This window comes from Silurus meridionalis, chromosome 9, assembly GCF_014805685.1.
Source record: "Silurus meridionalis isolate SWU-2019-XX chromosome 9, ASM1480568v1, whole genome shotgun sequence".
Lineage (NCBI taxonomy): Eukaryota > Metazoa > Chordata > Actinopteri > Siluriformes > Siluridae > Silurus > Silurus meridionalis.
Genome location: NC_060892.1, coordinates 25,542,560 through 25,550,059, shown reverse-complemented (window position 1 = coordinate 25,550,059; position 7,500 = coordinate 25,542,560).

The window sequence follows — 7,500 nt, the reverse complement described above, 5'->3', positions numbered from 1 at the left end:
AGTGGCTCTATCAGTAGGCTAAGCTTTATTATTGATGATGTGGAGTATTGAGCATTGTTGAGGGGAAACTACGGGGTTTTTCTGGTATATTTGTATCATTGAAAAACGCTGAAATACTGAGATATGAGAAATAAGAAATGGAATTAAATATACTAAATAAAATAATAAATAAATAAATACAATTTTATATATATATATATATATATATATATATATATATATATATATATATATATATATATATAATTTCTTATTTTTTTTCTTTAATTTTTTTAATATACAGTATATTTATATATATTTTTTTTAATTATAATTTTTTTTAAATATATATATCATGCCCAAGTAATTTTCGGTGGCTAATAGCTGCCCGATGACATGTTGTGAGAAAATATACAACCATTATCATCATCATGGGCCTTGCTTTATTTTTACTGGAAGCCTCGGGCTGTTGTATGCAGACATCATCTCACCGCTGAATTATAGATGGGATGCTCAGTAACAGTCCCAGGAGGCACACGAGGATTGGGCCGCTTCTGGATTTCAGAAACATCCACCTTATCCTCATCCTTCTGCTGATTCATTTTTGCTCACACATTTTTAATGAAAGTATATATTTCTACACACGTGACGTGGAAAACATGTCTTTTATTATTTAAGGATACCCAGGGATAAGAAATTTTACCTGAAGACAAAATGAAAAGGGGAAACAAACCATGATGACTGTAAGATGTTTGTAGAAATAAAAAAATAACCACGTTGAAGCATGGGGGCGGCGACATAATTGCCTTTGATGTCTTTTTTTACACATTTTAAATAGAATAAATATGACACAGAAAGACACATAGACATAGACACAGACATAGATACACAGACACATAGACACAGACATAGATACACAGATACATATACATACACACATAGACACAAAGACACAGACACATAGACATAGACACAGACACAGACATAGTCTATGTAGATATAGACACACACATAGATACAAAGACACAGATACACACACACAAAGACCAAAAAAGACACATAGATACATAGACAATTACACACAGATACATATACATACACACATAGACACAGAAAAGACAGAAAGACACTTAAATTGCCACACACAGATACAGAGACACAGACACATATACAGTACAGAGACACAGACACATATACAGTACAGAGACACAGACACATATACAGTAAAGAGACACAGACACATACACAGAGACATAGACACAGGCATATACAAAACAGAGACACAGACACATACAGTACACATACACAGACGCATATACAGTACAGAGGCATATACAGAGACACAGACAGAGGCATATACAGAGACACAGACACATATACAGTACAGAGACACAGACACATACACAGAGACATAGACACAGACGCATATACAAAACAGAGACACAGACACATACAGTACACATACACAGGCGCATATACAGTACAGAGGCATATACAGAGACACAGACAAAGACATATACAGTACAGAGACACAGACACAGACACAGAGACATAGACACAGGCACAGATGCATATACAATACAGAGACACAGACACAGACGGATATACAGTACAGAGACACAGATGTATATACAGACACATATACAGTACAGAGACACAGACACATATACAGAGACACAGACACAGACATATACAAAACAGAGACACAGACATATACAGTACAGAGACACAGACACATACACAGAGACATAGACACAGACATATACAAAACAGAGACACAGACACAGACACAGAGACATAGACACAGGCACAGGCACAGACATATACAGTACAGAGACACAGACACAGACACAGACACAGACACAGACACAGACAGAGCATATACAGTACAAAGACACAGACACAGACACAGACACAGAGACATAGATACAGGCACAGGCGCATATACAGTACAGAGACACAGACACAGACACAGACATAGAGACATAGACACAGGCACAGGTACAGATGCATATACAGTACAGAGACACAGACACAGACACAGATGCATATACAGTACAGAGACACAGATGTATATACAGACACATATACAGTACAGAGACACAGACACATATACAGAGACACAGACACAGACATATACAGTACAGACACAGACACAGACACATAGACATAGACACAGGCATATACAAAACAGAGACACAGACACAGAGACATAGACACAGGCACAGGCGCATATACAGTACAGAGACACAGACACAGACACAGACATATACAGTACAGAGACACAGACACATACACAGAGACATAGACACAGGCACAGACACATATACAGTAAAGAGACACAGACACATACACAGAGACATAGACACAGACGATATACAAAACAGAGACACAGACATATACAGTACAGACACAGACATATACAGTACAGAGACGCATATACAGAGACACAGGCACAGACGCATATACAGTACAGAGACACAGACACATATACAGTACAGAGACACAGACACATACACAGAGACATAGACACAGACGCATATACAAAACAGAGACACAGACACATACAGTACACATACACAGACGCATATACAGTACAGAGACGCATATACAGAGACACAGACAAAGACGCATATACAGTACAGAGACACAGACACAGAGACATAGACACAGGCACAGATGCATATACAATACAGAGACACAGACACAGACAGATATACAGTACAGAGACACAGATGTATATACAGACACATATACAGTACAGAGACACAGACACATATACAGAGACACAGACACAGACATATACAAAACAGAGACACAGACACATATACAGTACAGACACAGACACATACACAGAGACATAGACACAGACACAGACACATATACAAAACAGAGACACAGACAGACACAGACACAGAGACATAGACACAGGCACAGGCACAGACGATATACAGTACAGAGACACAGACACAGACACAGACACAGACACAGACACAGACACAGACATATACAGTACAGACACAGACACAGACACAGACACAGACACAGAGACATAGATACAGGCACAGACATATACAGTACAGAGACACAGACACAGACACAGACACAGAGACATAGACACAGACACAGGCACAGATGCATATACAGACACATATACAGTACAGAGACACAGACACAGACACAGATGCATATACAGTACAGAGACACAGATGTATATACAGACACATATACAGTACAGAGACACAGACACATATACAGAGACACAGACACAGGCATATACAAAACAGAGACACAGACACATATACAGTACAGAGACTCAGACACATACACAGAGACATAGACACAGACGCATATACAAAACAAAGACACAGACACAGAGACATAGACACAGACACAGACACAGACATATACAGTACAGAGACACAGACACAGACATAGACACAGACGATATACAGTACAGAGACACAGACACAGACACAGAGACATAGACACAGGCACAGATGCATATACAGTACAGAGACACAGACACAGACACAGAGACATAGACACAGACACAGACGCATATACAGTACAGAGACACAGATGCATATACAGACACATATACAGTACAGAGACACAGACACATATACAGAGACACAGACACAGACGCATATACAGTACAGAGACACAGACACAGACACAGACACAGACACAGACACAGACACAGAGACACAGGCACAGACGCATATACAGTACAGAGACACAGACACAGACACAGACACAGAGACATAGACACAGGCACAGACACATATACAGTACAGAGACACAGACAGACACAGACACAGAGACATAGACACAGGCACAGACATATACAGTACAGAGACAGAGACACAGACACAGAGACATAGACACAGGCACAGACGCATATACAGTACAGACACATAGACCCACAGATCATAGATAATAGACCAAATATGTAAAAGATTAAAATATAAAGTATAAAATATAAAGATGTTCCTACAGGATTAGAGAATTTCATGAAATGAATGTATGAATGAATAAACATATTGAATAAATAAATAAATAAGTATTTTTAAATAAATAAGTATTCTGCCTTTTTTTTTTTTGTATTTACAATAAAAGGTAATGTATTTTGAAGAACTGCTTGGCTGTTGTGGTTCTCAGGACTTTACATTTCATTTATAACCAACCTTTTGCTGCTTTTTTCTTTCTAAACTGCATAAAACTCAAGCTGACTTTTTCCAGGTGCTTGAATCCTGTTCTATGATTTCCCTCACATTGTGTGTAAAGCTTATCAGATTTACACAGAAAATCCGGACAATTCCGCTCTGTAATTCTCGGGGCAGGCAAATGGTTATTTCCGGCCGGTGAACTTTAGATAAAAATGTTTTATTTATTTTTTTTACGTCACCCCACCGGTAAAATCAGAACATTCTGAATGTTACGATGTCATCCAGCACATTATAATTGCTTTGAGTTCTTGAATCTGATTGGGCAGAAGGTGAATTTTCTGTTACATCATGACTCTGATGCTATTTAATATAATTGTATATGGATATTATTGTTGTCATGTTTACGGAAGGAGAAGCACGTTTTCTTTCGAGTCTTTCACTGGATGTGGATGTGGATTTTTTTGGTTTGTCCTAGCAACATAACATAGGAAGACACACAAACACAAAGACAAAGAACATAGACACAAAAACACATAGACACTAAGACACCTAGACACTAAAACAAAAGTCAAATAGACACTAAAACACAAAGACGAAAATCACAGAGACACGAAAACAAAAACACATACTGTACATATCAGACACATGATCGCAATGACACACAGACATAACAAAAAAAACACAGACACAAAGACACACAAACCAAAATAACAAAGACATTAGACACATAGGCGGAAAGACACAAAGACACACAGACACATAGAAACACAGATTTTAGACACAGACACGAACACACATAGACATTCGACATATAGACAGAATTATATTAATAAATAATAAACGAAAGGATAATAAATACAGTTTCTTTATTATTTTTTAATCCGTCTTTGGGAAAACAGAAAAGCTTCACGTTTTTAAATGAACGTCAGCCAGCTGGGATTTTCGTTTTGCCTTTTTATCGGCCCTTTCTCTCGTTTCGTGGTTTCATTGCATCCGCTCCGATTCCGTAAACTTCAGCCCTGGTTTCATCCCTGGGCGTTCGGATTGGGAAAAGAACCGAGACTGGTTGAGAGGGGGGGAAGGGTACCACGTCTATTTCCTCACTGGCTTGTTTTTTGTGGTTTCCTTCCTGCAATCTGATCTGTGCATTTTTGCTTACTGCATTCCTGGAATACTCACAGCCCTCTAATACACACACACACACACACACACACACACACACACACACACACACACACAGAGCACATTCTTAGAATCAGATTTTTTAGAATCAGAACGAGTGCCCTCTTTTCCTTTCGTCACATCATTATTGTTATTAATCGATCCTCGTGATTAACAAGGCCGTTCGTTCATTTTCTGCCGTGCAGCACATGCTTGAGCTTCAGTCCAGCCCTAAATACGCTGAAGGCCTCTTTCGGTAACAGTGTAATGGTGTAATAGTGTAATCCGATAGCTGTGGAGTCTAATGCCTGGTGCAGAAAGCCGGCCTCCGTCGCAGATTCCGAGTGGCGTTTGAAGCCAACGTCGTTAGGCTTATCTAGGGGGGCTGAAACGGGATCCCGTGCGGCAGGAGTGAACTGGGTGGTCAGACGTGAGGACCTACAGGGATTCCAGATCCTAAACCCCCTCCAGGGGGAATCAGGAGCAGAGGGTCACGCATGAGTGAAAGGGAGCGAGGAACAGCAAGGGGTGAAACAGGCATTACACATTACTGACATACCAGAGAGGGAGTCTGCTTTACACAACCTTCCAATTACCACACACACACACACACACACATACTGTATCCCCTACACTGTCTACTAGTGTTTGTTTACGGATCAGGACAGCTGCATTAGCTTGAGATCGAAAAGCAAACTCTGAACTTGTGCAGAAATCCGAACCAGAAATTGATATACGTCCAGACGTGCATGAAGTCCACAGATGAAGCGAGATTGCTGTTTTGACGAGTGCGAGACTCTCAGCTTGTTTTGCACTTAAATTGAGTTTCTGGCAAGCAAGAACAGAAAGACCTTGAGACATTTGCAGGACCTTCTACAGGAAATGCGGTCGAATGTAATGCTGGATCTCATCAGGGTTTTGTTCTGGACGTCTACCTCATAGCCTCATATACTTTTCTCATTATCTACTGACAGGAAGAGCGAAGGGTCTGCGAGCTGTGCTCTGTCTCATTCAATATGCCGTGGGATCTGTTTCCACAGGAAGCCATCCTACACCTCCCACTTCACCACTTCCTGTAGTAGGAGAAAGAATTCGAGCTGCGCGTGAGAGGCTGGTTTGTTGACCCTGCCGAGAAACGAGCGAGTCTTCACTTGAAGTCTTCTACTTGCTTTGTCACGGATTAGCATTGTCTAGCACGGACATTTATATTTGGTTCTAAATTTATACGCATCAATGCATTGTTTTCTGTGAAATTCTCCAGGGATTCGTTAGCAGGAATTATTCCAGTTCACCTCAGGGGGGGAGGGAGGTCATGCGTTTAGAAACCCGTTTGAAGCCTAAACACACAGTGGCAATCAAAGCCTACAGAAATGCCGTAATCCTGATCCATATGGCACAAGCGATTAAAAGAAGCAGCCTCATGACATGACTCTACCACCACCATGCTTCTTGTTTTCAAGCCAAACATACATCATCTTCCAAAATCATGTCCATTTAGCATTTGGCTTTGGTTTGGCCACTTTATCAAGAGATAGTTGCCACAGTGAGTGGAATTGACTTGTTCTTGTCCACCATGGTGCCATATTTTCTTCACTTCACAGTACACATGCAATGACTCTTAAAACCCCAATAAAAGCTTTAGCAATGATGTGTACATGTCAACAAATGAAACAAGAGGCATTGGTGGTCGAAAGCGTTCACTTATTTTATGGAGGTAGGAGGTCACCTCTGCCCCCGGGGCCACTCCTGACCCTTCAGAGGCCCTGGAACTGTGCAGAGGATAATTGGGAGCACAGGAGCCCTCAGCAACCTTATAAATACCTTTCTGGGTGCTTGAAGGAAAGAGTTTATTTCACTCAGACTTTTAAACAAAGTCTGAGTGATTCTGGGGTATTCTGGATAAATACCCCCCTTTTTTTCTTTTTTTTTTACTGTAAAAGGTTTCTGAAGATAGACCTGGGTGCTGTGCACACATTCAGCTTCAGCAACCCATCAAAACGACATGATATTATAGTTTCATCAAATAAACTGATCGTTTCAACTTTGTCATGTGATTTCTTCTAAAATGAAAACAACAACCCGCTCGGTTTCACTTTCTTGAGGCCATTAATATCTCGCGCTGTTTTTGTTTTTGGGTGAGTTTGTGTGCTTGTGGCGCCATCTAGTGGCAGTCGCTTTGCATTAAACC